Raw genomic sequence first — 17,747 nt, forward strand, 5'->3', positions numbered from 1 at the left:
TGATGGTTCCCTTTGTGCCAGGGGAAAATGTGCTCTCTAGGAAAACATCAGCCAGTGACACGAACCTCCTTCCTTAGTGATTAGACATTGAGTGGAAAGGAAGAATGAGTAAAAAGAAAGAGAAGGATATAATGTAGGCTTTGCAAACTCAAATGTCTACAGGACCAGGGCATGTGACGTAAATATGTGATTTGCAAAGTCAGGCTGAGTGTGAAGCAGAGGGCGCTGCCCGACCCCCGCCCCCGCCCCAGGGATTGTACTGCTCTGGTTATTCCAGGGGCCACCTGCTCAGCCAGTCTATCCCCACCAGCACGCCACTCCTCCAGCCTGCTTGGGGCCGTCACCTGGCCTCTTTCAAGCAAGTTCAAGCACCACAGTACTACAGGATTTCTACAGTTTCCTTCAGTTCCAGTACCCTTTGATTCTAGGATTATCAATCCAATATTTTTAATGGGGGAAAAGTTTTGTTTTAACCAAAATACTATATCTTGGAGTTTTGATGCATAAGGATAAGTTTATAACTAGTACAAGTATTTATGGGGTGGGAATTTGGAGATTATTACGTGCAAATTTTTTTCCTATGTAAACTACTATTCAGTGTTTATTTGCATACCAGCTCATAGCCTCTAAGTTAGGTGGCTGCCATGGGCATAACCTAACTAGTAATATGTGTGCCTTATATATTTTGCATAAATACTAACATATAGTCAAGGAACTAGTCAAGGAACATGGTGCTCAATGAATGTTTAATGAATGAATGGTGCAGAGATGCCTATATATGAATGTAATTAAGCGTTTGCACAGTAAGGATAATTACCCAACATCTTCATGATGAAAAAAATTATAAATCTTTTGATTGTGACAGTGCCTGATATGATAGTACTCATTTCATTTTGTGCTTTTGATGTAGTTTATGGCTCATTATGCAGTGGCTTAATTATTCCTTTTACAATAGGTTACTAGGGTTCCTATTTGAAAGCACTAAAAAAAGTGATACTTTTTAAAAATTAAAAATCTTCATGAGCTAAGAAAACATACTAATTAATTTTAAAAGATGTCTCTTTAGTGGTCCACAATGTGTTTGGGGGAGTGGTAGGCATTACTACATCTTTTTAAAAATGAATATTCCTTATGAATCACATAATTGTCACTAATATCTTAGAACTACTGAGTTTATTAGATGCTTTCTTCTAAGAGGAGAGAGAAAATGGATAAAATAGGTTATTCTGTAAATGTAAATTTAGGGAAGAACCTCTGAAAATGAGAAAAAAAAAAAAATTGCAGCTGGGTGGAAATTAGGGAGAGACAGCAGACAACTTCTAGTTTTCGGAGGGTTTGTGACACATACCTGCAAAGAAGAAATCGGGATAAAAAAGAAATTAGAGATGTGTAAGTTATAAAGTGGGACAAAATAAAGTCAGATTCTGTGTCTTCCTTGGACAATCTTCACAAGTAATATTACCATTAGTATTTATAATAATACCACCAGAAGAATGAGTGATTGATTTACTTTTAAACTCCAGATTATTTCTACTGATGGTTGGTTGTTATATTCAATGCAAGTACATCTGGTATTTTATGTTTCATTTTAATACAGTGAGAAGAATTCTAGGTCAGTGGAGTAGGGCATAGACTTTTAGACAAAGAGTACAAATAAATGATATGTTAAAAACTCTCATTTTGCTCATTCTTAAATATCATCACGTTTTGAAAGTTTTGAACCTTGGTATTGATGATATGGTTTTCTAGGTTTATGAAATTAGAAATTATTTTTAAAGTTCAAAAAATATTAGAGCTGACAAAGATCTTAGAAATAATTAGTCCCGACCCCAACCTTTTATAAGTAGAAGAACTAAGCCTCAGTTTGAAGGTGACATGGCTGGTTGACGGCTGAAACCAGTGTAGAGGTCAGTACACCCAGCTCCCCCATTCAGAGCTCTCTCCACTCCATCTGACACCTCAGCCACAATTAATACTCCAAGCGATCTCATCAGAGTCTGAGATGACAAGACTCAATATACTTATGTGGATAATGAGACCAGAGGTTGGACACCTGGCAATGTGATGCATCACATGATCTTTCCAAGTTTCCGTATTGAAATATGTCCCATCTTAAATACACTGACCAGCTCCCAGCTGTCTGTCTCTTTAGAAAACATGCCCTACCTGCTACCAAGAAGTAAGCATCTCCCACCAAGTTTGAGCCAGGTGGAAGTGCTACATAAAAATGGAAGAAATGACATATATCAGTGATACACATTCTAAAATGAATACATTTTCTTAAAATCTTTCTGTATTTCTTTTAGTTTTTTAAAAATCATGTTACATAAAATATTTTGGATAAAATAGTTTTCTATAACTAGTTGAAACTTATAGTTAATTTATGGTTATATCAGAAAAATATTTTATCAAAGATGTGTTGAGCCACTTAAAACCCCTAGAACATAGATTATTTCAGGCATTATTTTATTCATCTAATTAAAATATTTTGAGGGTCAACCATGTAGAAACAATCAACTTCCTTTTTTTCTTTAAACACACCTGACTGCTAGGGTCCTGTTGATAGCTCCTGCTTAGTTCATGGCTAGTGAACTACTAGTCTTTTCTCTTAATGTTGTCAGGGCCCTGTGGCCCTCCCTTGCTAACATAAGCCCATCTTTCCCAGTCCTCATCACAATAGCCCCCTAAGTCCTGTGACCTCCACACCCAACCTCTAGTCTATCCATTCACTATGATGGTATATTCCTACCTCAGCTCTCACCACTGTCCTCATGGCCAGTATCTCATCACCCCAAAGAGAATGCAAGAACCTTGGAATTTGTGTCTGCCACTTGTCATTGAGAAAAAGTTGGCAACTATAACTCAAGATATTTCTGCTCAACTACACCACAGGCCCACAGTATGAACCTAAGTGGACCAAGGTATCCTTTGGTGGCCTGTGGCCCTTCTCATAAACTCTGGGAATCAGGCTGCAGCCCTTTATCCTGTGAGATCTTTCCAACTACCCATACATTTTCATCTTTTCATCAAATTATTATCCCCAACTCTGGGGCCCAGAGAGTACCTAGACCTTGGGTTCTCCTCTTCATTTCCCTCTCTGACTCTTTTATACTCCCTAGAAGTTCTGTTAGTTGTCCTTCTGTTTGGGTAGAATTTCGTATTCTCCATTTTCTTTTCTCCAATATCATGCTATATCCTTAATAAAGAGCAGATGAAGAGAGAGGAAGGTGGAGGAGGAGAGAATTTACGGAATAAAATATCACAGTGAGAGGGCTTGAATACAAATGTAATACTAAAGAAGCACAGCATTATTCCACATATACAAGGAAGACACTTCTGATGGGGTAGCTAAAAATTACAATAAATGACAAATGATCCATAGCTTCCGTTTACCCCACTCTCTGCCATCACCCACACGCCCCATATATCTCCAATTAATATCTTTGGCTATGTGTGGTGTGTATATTTTTCTCAGCTTTGGATTAAGTATTCTTGATTTTATTCACTTTTAATGTCAGACTAAAAAAAAATTATGCCAATATTTAAAGTCAATGTTAAGTATTTATACCTGCTTGTTGTGGGTCCTCAAGGAGAGGCCAATTGAATGCTTCAGTTATCTGGGGCTTATCTCAGTCATAACCCTAACTCCATCTCCTTCCCTATCCCTATACCCATCTCCATTCTCAAACAGCAGTTTTCAGCAATTTGCTTGTGTTATGCTTTGGGATAGTTTTCATTGTGTTTATTTTGCTTTGGGATTGTAAGCTTCATGGAATTGAAGAATTTTGTCTATTATTTCTGTCCCCTGCTCTCCCTCCTTTCATTCTGGGTCTTCTGTAAACTAGACTGCTTTATATTGTCCCTCAGGTCACTGAAGCTTTGTTTATATTTTTTAGTCTTTGATCTTTCTATATTTTACTTTAGGTAGCTTCTTTTTCTATGTCTTTACATTTAATGATCTTTTCTTCTGAAATGAATATAATGCTGTAAATTTTATCGAGTAAATTTCTTATTTCAGATATTTTAACTTTCATCTATAAGAGTTCCAGTTTTTCTCTTTTATATCCTCTACTTGTATCCTCATTATGTTCATGTTTTCCTTTACGTCCTTGAGGATGTGGAACGTACTTATATTGATATCTTAAAGTCCTTGTCACCAATTTTATCATCTCTTTTATTTCTAGGATTGTTTCCTCTGACTGATTTTTCTTTGGGTTAGGGGTCAAATTTTTATCTTTCTTCATATAGCTAGTAATTTTTTATCAGTTGCTGAACATTGTGAATTTTAGGTTTCTGTGTGCTGGATTTTGTTAATATTCCTTTAAAGATTGTTAGACTGGGTGCACATTTTAGAACTTTGATGTTTCAAGGCTTTTTTTTTTCCCCACACCGCACAGCTTGCAGGATCTCAGTTCCCTGACCAGGGATTGAATCCGGGCCATGGCAGTGAAAGTGCCAAACCCTAACCACGAAACCATCAGAGAACTCCCTAGGCTCTTTTTAAAGTCATTTTAGGGAAAGTCTAGAATAAAATTTTCTCTTGGCTATTTTAGTCCCACTTTTAAGATACGGGTTCTTCTGTGTACTCTACTGAATATCCAACAAGGCATCTCTACTCTGGTTGATGGGAACTCAAATAATTCCCAGCTCTGTGTGAGTTTTGGGAATTGTTCATCTTACAGCTCCAATATAATTATTCTTTCCCTGGAAGATGTTCCTAGTCTGGACTCATGAGTCTTCATGGTATTCATGTATATTTGGTACTTAGCCAAAGACTCATAGGAATCCCTAGTCAGATTGTTAGAGTTCTTTCTCCACACACTTCATCTCAGATACTTTGTCCTACAAGTTCTAACTGCTGCAGCCTCCTCAAATTGGGACATCTATGCCTCAGCTCAATGAGATTTCCAGGCTCATTTTGGTTTCCCTATGTCTATACTGCAGCCCAGAAATTACCTCCAAGCAAGAAGCTCAACTCATTTGCTTCTTTTCTCAGGGACCATTAGATATACTGCCTATGGTCCAGTTTCTGAAAATAGATGTATTCTATATTTTGCCCAGTTTTCTAGTTGTTTATGGATGAAAGGCAGTTCTAGACTCTGTGACTCCCTTATGGCCAGAAGCAGAAATATCCTGCTTTTCAAGCGCGACTTCCTTTTAGGCTTGTGATTTTACTTCAGTTGCTTTTTAACACACAAGATCCTCTCTCACCACTGTGCTTATATATGTACAAAATGAAATATCCCTGCATAAGTGATTGTTTTCTCTTATGCTGTTGCTCTTCTCTCCTCTCAAGAGATTCTAAAATATTTTTTGATCTAAATCCTTGACTGAATATATGATACCACTTTAGGAAAAAGAGACATTTGTACTATAGATGGAGAAACAGGTGGAGACATATGAGAAGATAGAACTGGGTCCTGTTTGCTCTCAGTTCCAGTTATCATGGGTGGTACCTGGAGTTGCAAGCCACCATAAGAATGAATTTTAAACGTTAGTGAAAATGAAAATTACATAGATTTTTTTATCGCAATTAATTAATAAAAGGTAACTGAAAGAAGACGTTTTCTCTTCGTGGTTGACTTTTGTTTCCTATTCTAGGTGTTATATGCACCTCTAGGTTTTCAGTAAAACTCAAGATGATGTGACAGAAAGGTTTTGTATTAAAACTTTTTGAAATCTGGTCTTAAATTTAACTATGATGTTAGACAATTACTATTCATTCCAAATCCAGAAAAGGAAGTAGCTGCAGATCAAGTGAGGCAGAAATTGTCATATTTTTTTACCCTAGAAGATGAGAAATATAGAACTATTACCAAAATTGTTCTTAATATAACCATCATCATGAAGCATTAGTGAACATATAACTGAATAACTTTGTTCTGTTTGAATAAAAAAATTCACAGATTTTATGGGATGCAAATGGTGCAAAGATTATATTGTACCAGTGTTTTTTTTATCATTATTCATATCTCTATAACACATTTTAACTGAAAAAATGATTTTTAAGTGCATAATTAAGATGTACTATGGGCCCTAGAGGGAGAATAATACTCAAGTGATTTTTTTGTTATTGACATAAATCTTTATTCAAGGGCATTCATAGTTTAATAATAATGTTGGGTAGTATAAATCTTATAAGTACATAGAATTACATTTTTTAAGAAATACTCATTTATGCATAAAAGTCATCCTAAGTAAAATTACTAACTTATTCAGGTAAATAGCAAAGGTCTTTATGCAACATATTTAAGTGCAATAGCCCTGTGACTTTTTTTAAACTTCAAATGTTCAGTAGCATAAACAGTGGTGAGTTTGCCTTAGATAATTTGGAAAATTGCCTGAAAAGAGTCAGGGTGCTGCAAATTATTTAATCCAACGTGAAATCTATAAATTGGAGAGCTGTAAAGCACTGTGCACATAGGTTTCAAGATGTTTTCTTATAGTTATAGGACTATAGGCCCTTATAGTTATAGGACTTCTTTCTAACAATATCCCTTTCAAATATAACTGTTGTAATGGATGGTGATTCATTGATTCAGTCACATTTCTGGTCTTTTGTAATACAGTTCAAGACTGTATTGTTTTCTTGACCAAGCTAAAATAAAACAGATGCAAGTAAATCAGACAAAGATGTGAGTTTGGCATATGAATAGACAGAGGGTAGAATTAATGTTTCTTCCTCGTTTAGTTAAGCAATGCTAAATATATTCTGTTATGGTGAGCAAGGGGTAATGCTTTAGTAGTAAGAACTGTTACGTTTTGCCAATTCTGAAATTTGTAATAAATTAAGCATTAAAAAAAGTAGAAGAGGAATGGGCAGAAATATGATACCAAAGTCTGGGAAATCTACTAAACAATATTAAGACCTACAGATCTCAAAGTGTTAAGAGCAAATGCTCATATTAATTTCAAAAACAGTTATTTATTACGTGGGAACCTTATCCCATAGCCTTAAGCACCTTCTTAGTTACCAGGGTAGTCCGTTCATCGAATCAGTCATTCAACAAATATCTACTGAATATGTCTGTGTGTGTGTTTATATATATATGTGTGTGTGTGTATATATATATATATATATATATATTTATATATATATATATCTGTAAATAATGTTGTATAAAGTGATGGGGATGCAAATTACATCTGATCAAAATGCAGCCATCTTAATACTCACTGTTAGGTGAGAGCAAGACTCCATCAGTACACAACAAAGCAGAATTCATTTTTAACACAATACATTTACATTTGCATTTTACAAGAAAAAAGAATCACTTAAAAATGTACCAACATGACCAAGGTTTATAAAATTAATTTACCCATCAGTTTGGATTTTACCAAGGGAGACAAAACAACGTTTTAGTCAAAGACAAAATAGCCAGTTGATGCATAGGTGCATGGTCTGTGATGTTCTTGCTGGCAAGAAAATCTAGATATAATATGAAGGCAGACTGGAAAGATGCTCAGATTAGTTATCAGGAATCTATAATGTTTAAATAAGAAGCATGTGTTTAAAAAAACATATTCTGGACAAATCTTTTAATATTGATACTTTGTTGAAAACTTTACCAGGATATATCATATCCTATTAAATCAGTTTTGCTTTTGTGCTTAACTACACATTATACGTAGTAAAATAAAGAGTAAAAAAATCTGAACTTTAGATAAATTTTCTTCATTTTTTTCCCTTTGAACACAGTTTTAAACAGAAATTATGATAGATTTAGACGTATAATAATTTTTAATAAAATACTCCAATGTAAATAAACCATTAGAGGAAAGACAATGTCAAAAATTATTCATAAAAATGGATTAATATTTACAGTATAGGCAAGGAATCATCTAAGAAACATTATTTATTTACGGTTTTCTTTCTAACTGAAGGAGAAGCTTCATCCTTCTTATCTTTTCAAATAATATTTTATGTCCCATGGAGAAAGGATATGATTCATCAACAATTCAGTACATTTTACTTAGGCTCTCTGTGTAACATTTTTGGAATTTTCAAGTGAAACAGCTAAAATTCTTACATTTAGAGTATACTTTAACATATTTCTGTCCTTTAGTATTGCTACCTAATTGTAAATGTGACATAACAAGATATAATTTTTAATCGATGCTCACCAATTGAGAATTATTAATTTTTCTAATTTGCTACCTGCTAAAGAACCAAGATATTTGGTCTGCTGGATGAAAAATTAAAATTACTTCCCTAACTTTATTTTAAAGGAAAAAATATTTTATGGCCTGCTTATTTTTCTAAGGCATTAAAGTAAATAGAGAAGGAGCATATCTATATGAGTAACTTAAATAAATAAGTAAATAAAATAGGAAATGGTAAAAAGAGAAAACTCAAAGGCTATAGTAGTAAGAGGCCTGAAGAGGCAAGATGCCTAATGTCAGGACCTGAAGGAGGAGGAAAAAGGAGGAGAGGGTGGAAGGAAGACAAAGAATACAGAAAGAGAGTAAAGGGAGAAAGGAGGAGGTGGAGATAGACAATAACTTGCCCAAGCCCACTAGCCAAAGACTGCCAGTGTGATTCTATAGAGGGTTGATGTGGAAGCCAGTTATGTAATGAGTGGTGTCAGGAAGTGGGGACAACTGGGTTAACTTGATACTTTTCATCTAGGAGGTGGGAGGAGGGTTGTCATTAGTAAAGACGTACTAATCATTCATGTTAGAAGAGGACTTTCAGTTGTGTGATTGTTTGTGTGTTGATAGTGTTCTTGCCTGTCTTATACACAAGGTTACAGAATAATCATGTCTCTGTATTGTTCTACCACAGTCATATTGTCTGAGCATTGTTTATATTCTGAAAGTTAATCATTTGGGAATACTATGGCCTAGCTACCAGAATAAATATAGATTTGAAAATGTCCTGATGATCAAAGTATTACCTACATAAAATAAATTCCTTAATTTCGAAAATAAAATAAAATTACTTCCTTAAGAACTAATAGTAGAAAATAATGTTTAGTACTTGAATAATATAGTATACATACAAATTTTCTATGGTTTTAAAAAATTCTCCACTATATTTGACAGATAATTACTAATGAATTTCTATTTTTCTCAAAAAATATATTCTGATATGAAATAAATAGAACTCCTTATATAATATCAACCACATAACTGTTATTCTCAAAATGGAAATAATTTGGGCCTTTTATTATATTTAATATTTTGAAAGCATCAATGTGTAGTGTAATTCCATCAACAAATAAAAAAACCATAACTAATTATGTGCAAAGCAGTGGACTACATGCTATTTAAAAAATTGTTTTAAATTAACTGCCCATGTCATCAGCATCACATTTCTTATCGTTCTAGTCTGTTCTATTAAATTTTTGAATAATTCAACTGCTGCCTTGTCCTTTGTTTCAATTTACATTTAATCAAAGAATAGTCAAGAACTTAGAGATTATTTATTCAAACCCCCTCATTTTACAGATGTAGATAGAAACTAAAGTCAAGAAAGGTTATATGAGGGGCTTCCCTGGTGGCTCAGTGGTTAAGAATCTGCCTGCCAATGCAGGGGACACAGTTGGAGCCCTGGTCCGGGAAGATCCCACGTGCTGCGGAGCAACTAAGCCCATGCGCCACAACTACTGAGCCTGCGCTCTAGAGCCCGTGAGCCACCACTACTGAGCCTGCGTGCTACAACTACTGAAGCCCATGCATCTAGAGCCTGTGCTCCGCAACAAGAGAAGCCACCACAATGAGAAACCTGTGCACGGCAACAAAGAGTAGCTCCCACTCGCCACAACTAGAGAAAGCCCGCACACAGCAATGAAGACCCAATGCAGCCAAAAATAAATAAATAAAATAAATAAATTTTTTTAAAAATTATTTTAAAAAAGGTTGTATGATTTTTTCCTTTATATTTGAAAGTTTAAACCTATAGAAAAGTTGAAAATATAGTACAATAAAGCCTATATAATCTTCACCAATTGTTAACATTTGACAAATTTGTTTCTTCCCTCTATCTTCACACCACACATAAGTACATGTGTGTATGTATATTAAACTTGCTGTTAAAGATCATAATACTTCATCTCTAAATATTTTGAACACATCTCCTGATTAGGACATTTTCCTACAAAAGCACAATACTGTTATTACCCTCAACATTATCTACAGTAAATCAATTGTAGCATCTAATGTACTATTCACATTCAAATTTTTTTCTCCAGTATGTCTTCATAAACTTTTTCTTCAAAGCAGGATCCAGTCAAAGCTCATTTACGGCATTTGGTTCAGTCTCACCGGAGTATTTTAATCTAAAACAATCCCTATGCTTTTAGTTTTTGTTTTTAATGACACTGAATTTTGTAAGAGTTCAGGCCAGTTGTCTGGTAAAATACTCCATGCTTTAGATTGCATAATTATTTTCTTATGACTGTATTCAAGTTAAGAATTTTGGGCAAAAATGTTGCATAAGTGATAGCAATTAACTCTCATTGCATTAATCAGGTATCATAAAATTACACTGTCTCACTATTGGTTATCTTAAATTAGACAGCTCTATTAAGGTAGTAATTGCATGATTGATCCATTATAAAGATCCATTTTTCCCTTTGTAATGTAAAAAAAAAAAAAGCTATTCACAGGGTGATATTTTAAAACTGTGAATATTTTGTTCTCTTATAAACTTTCACCAATTGATTTTCATATCTCTGATATCCTTGTCTAAATTTCCTGTTACATCACAGATTGCATAATGGTAATTCGCTAATTCTATCATTTCTTCTACCTTTATTGCTAACATTTGTATGGAAGACAGTTCTTCTTTTTCAGGCTTCCTTATTTCCTTACCCCTTCCAACCAGTGTAAGGTTGATCACAGTTGTCCCATTGGCCAGAGATCTCTGTCTCACACATATTCCTCACCTTCAGCATAGCAAATGCTCTAGTCCTTATCCATGCACTAACATCTACCGTCCTGGCCATCCCAGGTATGCCCAGGGATGCACTCAGTCCCAATTTCTTTCATGGATTTAAAATGCTGAGGAATGATTGGACAAGGGATTCAGAAGAAAGGAAGGAATCAGGCTATGAGTTTAAACTCAACAAGATTACAGTTCAATGGCATCAAAGTTTATTTATTTATTTACTTAAAATTTTAATGGATATTTTCAAATGTAATAGAAGCAGAAAGAATAGTAAAATAAACCCCTAAATACCCATCATTCCATTTCAACAACTCAATATTTTGACAATTTTATTTCATCTATTTCTCACTTTATTTTTTTTCTTATTGTTCGATTATTTCAATGCAAGTCCCATGCATCATGTCATTCCATCCTTCATATGTAAGTACGTATCTCTAACTGATAGGGTTAGTGGTAGGCAGAATTCTAAGGCGGTGCCCCTAGATTCTTGGGCCCTGATATGTACATATTTTCTCCCAGTTATTCAATCAAACACTAACCTAGGCACTGTTTTAAAGGATTTTGCAAAAGTCATTAAGATTCTAAATCAGTTGACCTTAAAATAGGAAGATTTTTCTAGGTGGGCCTGGCCTGATCACATGAGCCCTTTAAAACTAGGCCTAGAGATCAGAGACAGAGAAAGTCAGAGATTCAACACATGAGAGGGATATGATATGCAAGATACCCTCCATTACTAGCTTGAAGACAGATGGGGCCAGGTGGCAAAGAATGTGGTCTCTAGGAGCAGAGAGCAGCCTCTGGTCAACAGCAAGTAAGAAAATGGGGACATCAGTCCTAAAGCCACAGGGAGCTGAATTCTGCCCACAACCTATTTGACCTTGGACCCTAGGCCTCATATGAGAATAGCAACCCTGAATGTCGCCTTGGTTTCAGCAGTTTGAGATTCTGATCAAAGAACTCAGCCATGCTGTATGAGATTCCGGACCCACAGAAACTGTGAAATAGTAAATTTGTATTATTTTTAAGCTGGCAAGTTTGTGATAATTTGTCACACAGCCATAGAGAACTAATCTTTTTTTTGCGAAGTATCACCACCCTACTATTATCGGACTTAACAATCACTGCTTCCTATATGTGATGTATGAGGGGTCCTAAAGGAGCTGGTAATCTTGGCTGACATGTTAAATAGGCTTTTATGAACCACTCAGGAGAGTTAACAACAGAATATAACCTTGTAACTATGGGGGAGCAAATTCAAACAACTAAGATACAAATTAACTTTTGGATCACAGCCCAGTTAAACTTGGAGTCTGTCTGTATTTCTGAAATTAATCAGTTAGAGTTATAATCAAATGACCGTGGAAACTAAGGAACTTAGAACATGTTAAATCATGTCATAGTTAACCTCCCATCTTTGATGAGTCTCTGCAATTTTAAGTAATTCCAGTGAGTCACTTTTCTAAAAGTTTTTTGAGTGTGTGTCATGTACATTATGAGCTATGTCTCCCAAAGGTGCTTTTTCCTTTCCATTCTCTTTTATAATATCCCCAACACTTTATCAACCACTCCTTGTACTTGAAGGTTTGATTTTTAAATGAGCTATGTAAAGAAAAATTACCAAACAAAAAGATACCTAGGCATTAATAGCTTTTTATTCTGATAGTGGTTACACAGTTGTTCATCATATTATTTTCTGAACTTACCTTTATTTTGAATTTTGTTCCCAAATTAAAAAGAAATTTGTCATGTTCTAAATATGACTTCTGCTGCTTCTAACATAAATTCCTTTGTGAATTTTGATCTCTTGATCATCCTCAGTACAATACTCACTGGATATTTCTTTTGGATTTTGACTGTACATCTCCCTGAAAGCTTCATTTGCCCAACTAACTTCCTCAAGTATTATAGTTCCTTCTTTAAAGACCTCTTCCAGATCTTCTCTCTTTGTAGAAGTCTTACCAGGTTTTGTGGAAAGAAATTACTGATGCATCTCACTCACCTTTAGCCTAAGAACCATTAATGATTAATTCCTGAAGTCACATAATTACATAATCAGACAGGCTGATTCCCAAGCCTGTCTCTTACAAGTTGAGGCCTATTCTGGTTTGTAGCAAATATTCCATGTGTGTTTCTTGACAACAACAGAAGCTATGTCAAGTGAACTTGCTTTGGAGGTAGAGCAATCAGCACAGCCACACAAGACGGGCTTGTTGTGAAAAGATTTCAATCAGTGGTTCTAAATATGAGAGACATAGTTTTTTATGAAAGATTTCCAAACCATACATCCACAGGTGTTTCAGTAGCCTGGATATATATGTTCTATAAGAATATGTTCAAAGGTATGGAGGTGATGGTGTGAATAAGAAGTGTTATTGAATGTATAGTAGCTTTGTCATTAAGTATTTTCCCAGTCTGTGAATAATAAATATAGAAATGCAGTTATATAGGAGGCTGCTATAATTTTATGTAATCCATTTCTGAAAAATTTATATATATATATATATATATATATATATATATATATATATATGAATCTGGAAGGCTGTATATCAAAATTGAATTGTAATAATCCCCAGCTGATTGAAACAAAAATGATTTTTATAGTTTTATTATCCTTATAGTTTTATGATGATCACGTATTACTTCTATAACTCCCATTCACCAAAAAAATCCATTTATATACATAGTATGTATATATGTGTATATATGTATACATATATACATATATATACATATATCTACATCTCTATCTAGCTATTTATCTATCAAAAAAAAAAAAAAAAAAAGACAGTATTTCCAGGAATCAAAAGTGCTTCATGTCCTGACTCTCAGAAAACATTGGGAACCACTGATTCAGTTGAGAACACAGAATAAAGGATTTGAGCTTTGATATTTTTGTAAATTTTCAGCCACTATGAAACATAAGTGACTTCATTTGAAGCCTTCTAAAAGCTGAGTAACTGCTGGTAATTGGCTTTTGGGAAGAACAGAATACATTAAGGCTCATATAAATGTTTTGTAACAAAAGGCACATTGTAAAGCTTTATAATATGACCACCAACGGCTCAGTCAGTAGTGGCCAAATGGATATCCATACTTGCCATCAAATGTCAGAACTAGTCTCCAAAAGTAAAAAATATTTAACTGTATTGACAAAGACAGCCACCTCCAAAGAGCAGAGATTAAATCCCGCTAAGAAATACCTCTTCTCTTTTGATGCTTATGGTCCCACAGACTGAATCCCCACGACATTCTCAAATACATAGCTCATCATTGCTCAAAACAAACAAACAAAAAGCAAGTAAATGACACCAATGTATCATTTTACAAGAGCTTCCAACATTATATAACACCATTGTTCCCTGGAAGTCTTGTTATAAAGGGGCCAGAGCCATCTCACAGGGGCTGTGATTTGCTGCAGTCACCACCAGTGGCTGTTGCACTGTTTTCTCTAGTTTTAGGTGTGGCCAGTCCCCAGCAGTTTTCCTCTGGGGACTTCTTTTCCTGACCTGACCCCCATTTTGAAACATGTTCCTCTGTTGTAGCGGTTTTGTGCCACTGAAGAAGAACATATCCTTTCTTTGTTTCACCACAGAAATAACAAACATAGCCCTCTCCCAGTTGGCAGAAACAAAGTGTTTCACTAACCATGTAAAATGCCTCTGCCCAGGAATTTGAAATGTTCTTACAGAAAAAGAGTGTTTCTGACAAAAAAGTTTTTTGTTAATGTAATTCATCTGCTAGCAAATGAAGACTCTTAGAATTCATATAATCATTTGATTAAAATCATAATGAATGTTCCAGGAAAGAAAAGTATTATATCTTTAAATCATCTTACGTTTATGAAAAAATGGAAAGAAAATGGAATGTTGATCAGAAAATTTTAATCAAGAAGTTATTCAAACATGTTAAATAGATTAAAAATTGAAAAATGTTTTTAAAGTGCTCTGCTTTATATTACTTATCCAAGAAAATTTGAAAGACTATTATTTGTACTTTATAATTCACTAGTTCCAAATACATTTTTTTGAGAAACTGTTATGGGCAAGAACCTGGGATGGGATAAAAGCAAAGTAAAGCAACTTTTTCCCACTTTGGAGCTGACAATATATAGTATATTTTCTTGACTATGAGACTCTTATTTTCCTATTTGAATAGGTCTCAAATCAAGATTGACCTTTAAGTTAATGCATACATTAGGAAAAAAAGTTTTAATTATTTGTTCATCATATATTTGATTCCATCAGTCCACTGTACCTGATTGTCTAGAAGCAGGAATCAGAAGTTGGCACACCACGTAATGCCATGGGAATGTTCCAAATCTCATTAGGGACAAAGGAAGGCATAGCAAGGTCTTGAAAGAATCCTGCTGAACACCAGATTATTTTCCTGGCTACTTTACTCTAAGTGAATAAGTGTTTCTGCCCCTAGAGAATCTGACATATGTCCTTATAACTCCATACAAGAGGATTATAGAAAAAGGCATCATTAATTTGACTGGGAAATCAGGAAAGCTTTAAGGATGCTGTAGCTGCCGGATTATTTTTACTGAAGCATTGTTTTGCTTACATCATTTCCCTATTCAAAAATATTAACTATCTCCCTATTCTATGACCCTAAACTTTGACTAAAGACTCAGTTTCAACTGGTCTTCTGTTGACTCCTCCTGTACTCTAGGATCTGGTCTAGGGCTGTGCTGTCCAATGTTACTGAGCACTTGAAATGTGGCTAGTGTGACTGAATATTTAATTATTATTTAATTTTAAATAACAATTAAAATTATTTTAAAATGAAATACAATTTCTATATTGATTACATACTGAAATGGTAATATTTCTATATGTTGAGTTAAATAAAATACCTTATTAAAATTCTTTTTACCTGTTTCTCTTTAATTTAATAACTAGAAAATTTTAAGTGGTAGATGTGGCTTGTATTATATTTCTATTGAACAGTCCTGGTCTAGGAATAATGAAAAAGCTTTCTTTTTTTGATGATATTCTAGGCTTCAAGAAAACATGCTTCCTCCTCCAGAGTTTCCCTCCTGATGTAAAAGACTCTGTAGCTGCAAGTGAGAGAAATCTAAGAATTTGTTGGCTCAGTAAGTGAAAAGAGCAGAGATAAGGGTTCAGACATAGCTGGAGTCAGAGACTCTGAGAATGTCATCAGAGCTCAGTCTCTTCGATAGCCAATCTCAGCAAAAGCAGAGTTTAAAATGTCCAGAAATAAGTCTTATTGGCTGGCTAGAGTTACATGCCCATCTTTGAACCAGTCACCGTAGCAAAGGAAAAGGATTAAACTTGCTTGTCAGACCTTGGTCACATTACACCGATGTCAGAGTGTGAGGACAGTCAATGCCATTTACTTTACATGGGCTGATACCAAGCGTGAGCCTGTTCCTTAGAGAAAAACCACGAAAATTGTTTCCAGAAGAAAAAGAATCAGTAATGTGGGTAGGAAAAAGTACAGATACCTGAAAGACTTGATTGCCATGCTAAAAAATTTTTTTTTCTTCTTCTTCAGGAGTCATATTTTAAGTCACCATTCCTTATGGTGCCCTTTGTCATCTTTTGATGGCTTCTCTCTGGCTTCTTCTATTATAGTCCTTCACCATCCCCTTTCCCAGCCCTTCCAGCTCACATCTCCCAGATAGCATACCACATGGAGCTCCGAGAATACAATACTCTTCCTCTGACTTCCATGCCTTTTCCATTTGCAACCTCTCTTTTTTTTTTTTTTTTTGTTTCCTAAATTTTATTTAAGAATTCATACAAAATACTCCAGATAACTGAGTTTCAATCCTCATCTTCCTCCTCTTCTTCATCTTGATTAATCTGGAAGTAACATAATTCGTTAACTTTCTTTGCTGTTAGCAACTACGCGTAACCAATCACGGAGATTATTCTTCTTCAAATATTTTTTGGTGAGATATTTCAAATACCTTTTGGAAAAAGGCACCTCGGAAGTTACAGTGATCTTGCTTTTGCTTCTTTCGATTGTTACAACACCTCCTCCGAGATTCCCAGCTTTTCCATTCACTTTGATTCTTTCCTGAAGAAACTGCTCAAAATTGGCCGCATCCATGATTCCATCTTCTACAGGATGGGTACAGTCAAGAGTAAACTTCAGGATCTGCTTCTTGTTTTTGCCCCCCTTCACCACAAGCTTTTTCACTGGCGCCATCGCCGCAGTGGAGGCAGAAAAGTGCAACCTCTCTTTTAAATATCCATAAAGTCCTACTCTTCTTTCAAGTCTCAGTCCAATTATCACTTCCTCTGAGCTGTGATTCTTGATTCCCCTAGCCTAGGACATCTTCTATAATTTTCCACTTTTGTGTTCCCTCTGAAACTGTACAGCTTCTAATATGTCACTTTCAAATTAACATGTATAATCTGTTTGCACGACAGAACTGATGTAGATGTTGAGAGTAAGGTCTGCCTGAGATGGTGCATTTAAAAGGATCAATTCCAGGTGATTTAATGAAGGAATGATTGAGAGGTGTTGAAATAATTAGGAACCAACCAGGAAAGCACCTATAGGTTGGTGATGGTAGGAAGCCATTGCCACCTCTAGACCTGAAAGGCAAGAAGAACCATGTTACTGGAACTTGGTCAGTGCTATGTCTGAGGAAGTAAAAACAGGCAGAGAGGATCTGCAGCTGTAGGGAGGGGAATCCTGTTACTTCCTAAACTGTGCCCTGACAGGATGAAGGGGGTAAAATAAATACTCCAAATTCTCTCTTCTCTATCTTAATACTGGTACATCCATTGGCTGAATTCAACCAGAAGGAGGAGGGCAAGAGAGCCTAGTAATGTGGTGAGTAGAGATCAGCTTCTCGGCAAAGAAGCAGGGCAGG

General features: G+C 35.2%; 1 pseudogene; it reads right to left on the bottom strand.

Moving 5' to 3' along the window:
- Window positions 1–16,660: 16,660 nt before the first annotated feature.
- On the bottom strand, window positions 16,661–17,089 carry LOC137766783 (large ribosomal subunit protein eL22 pseudogene; annotated as a pseudogene).
- Between the last annotated feature and the right edge of the window lie 658 nt (window positions 17,090–17,747).

The sequence above is a fragment of the Eschrichtius robustus genome, chromosome 6 (assembly GCF_028021215.1).
Source record: "Eschrichtius robustus isolate mEscRob2 chromosome 6, mEscRob2.pri, whole genome shotgun sequence".
Classification (NCBI taxonomy): domain Eukaryota; kingdom Metazoa; phylum Chordata; class Mammalia; order Artiodactyla; family Eschrichtiidae; genus Eschrichtius; species Eschrichtius robustus.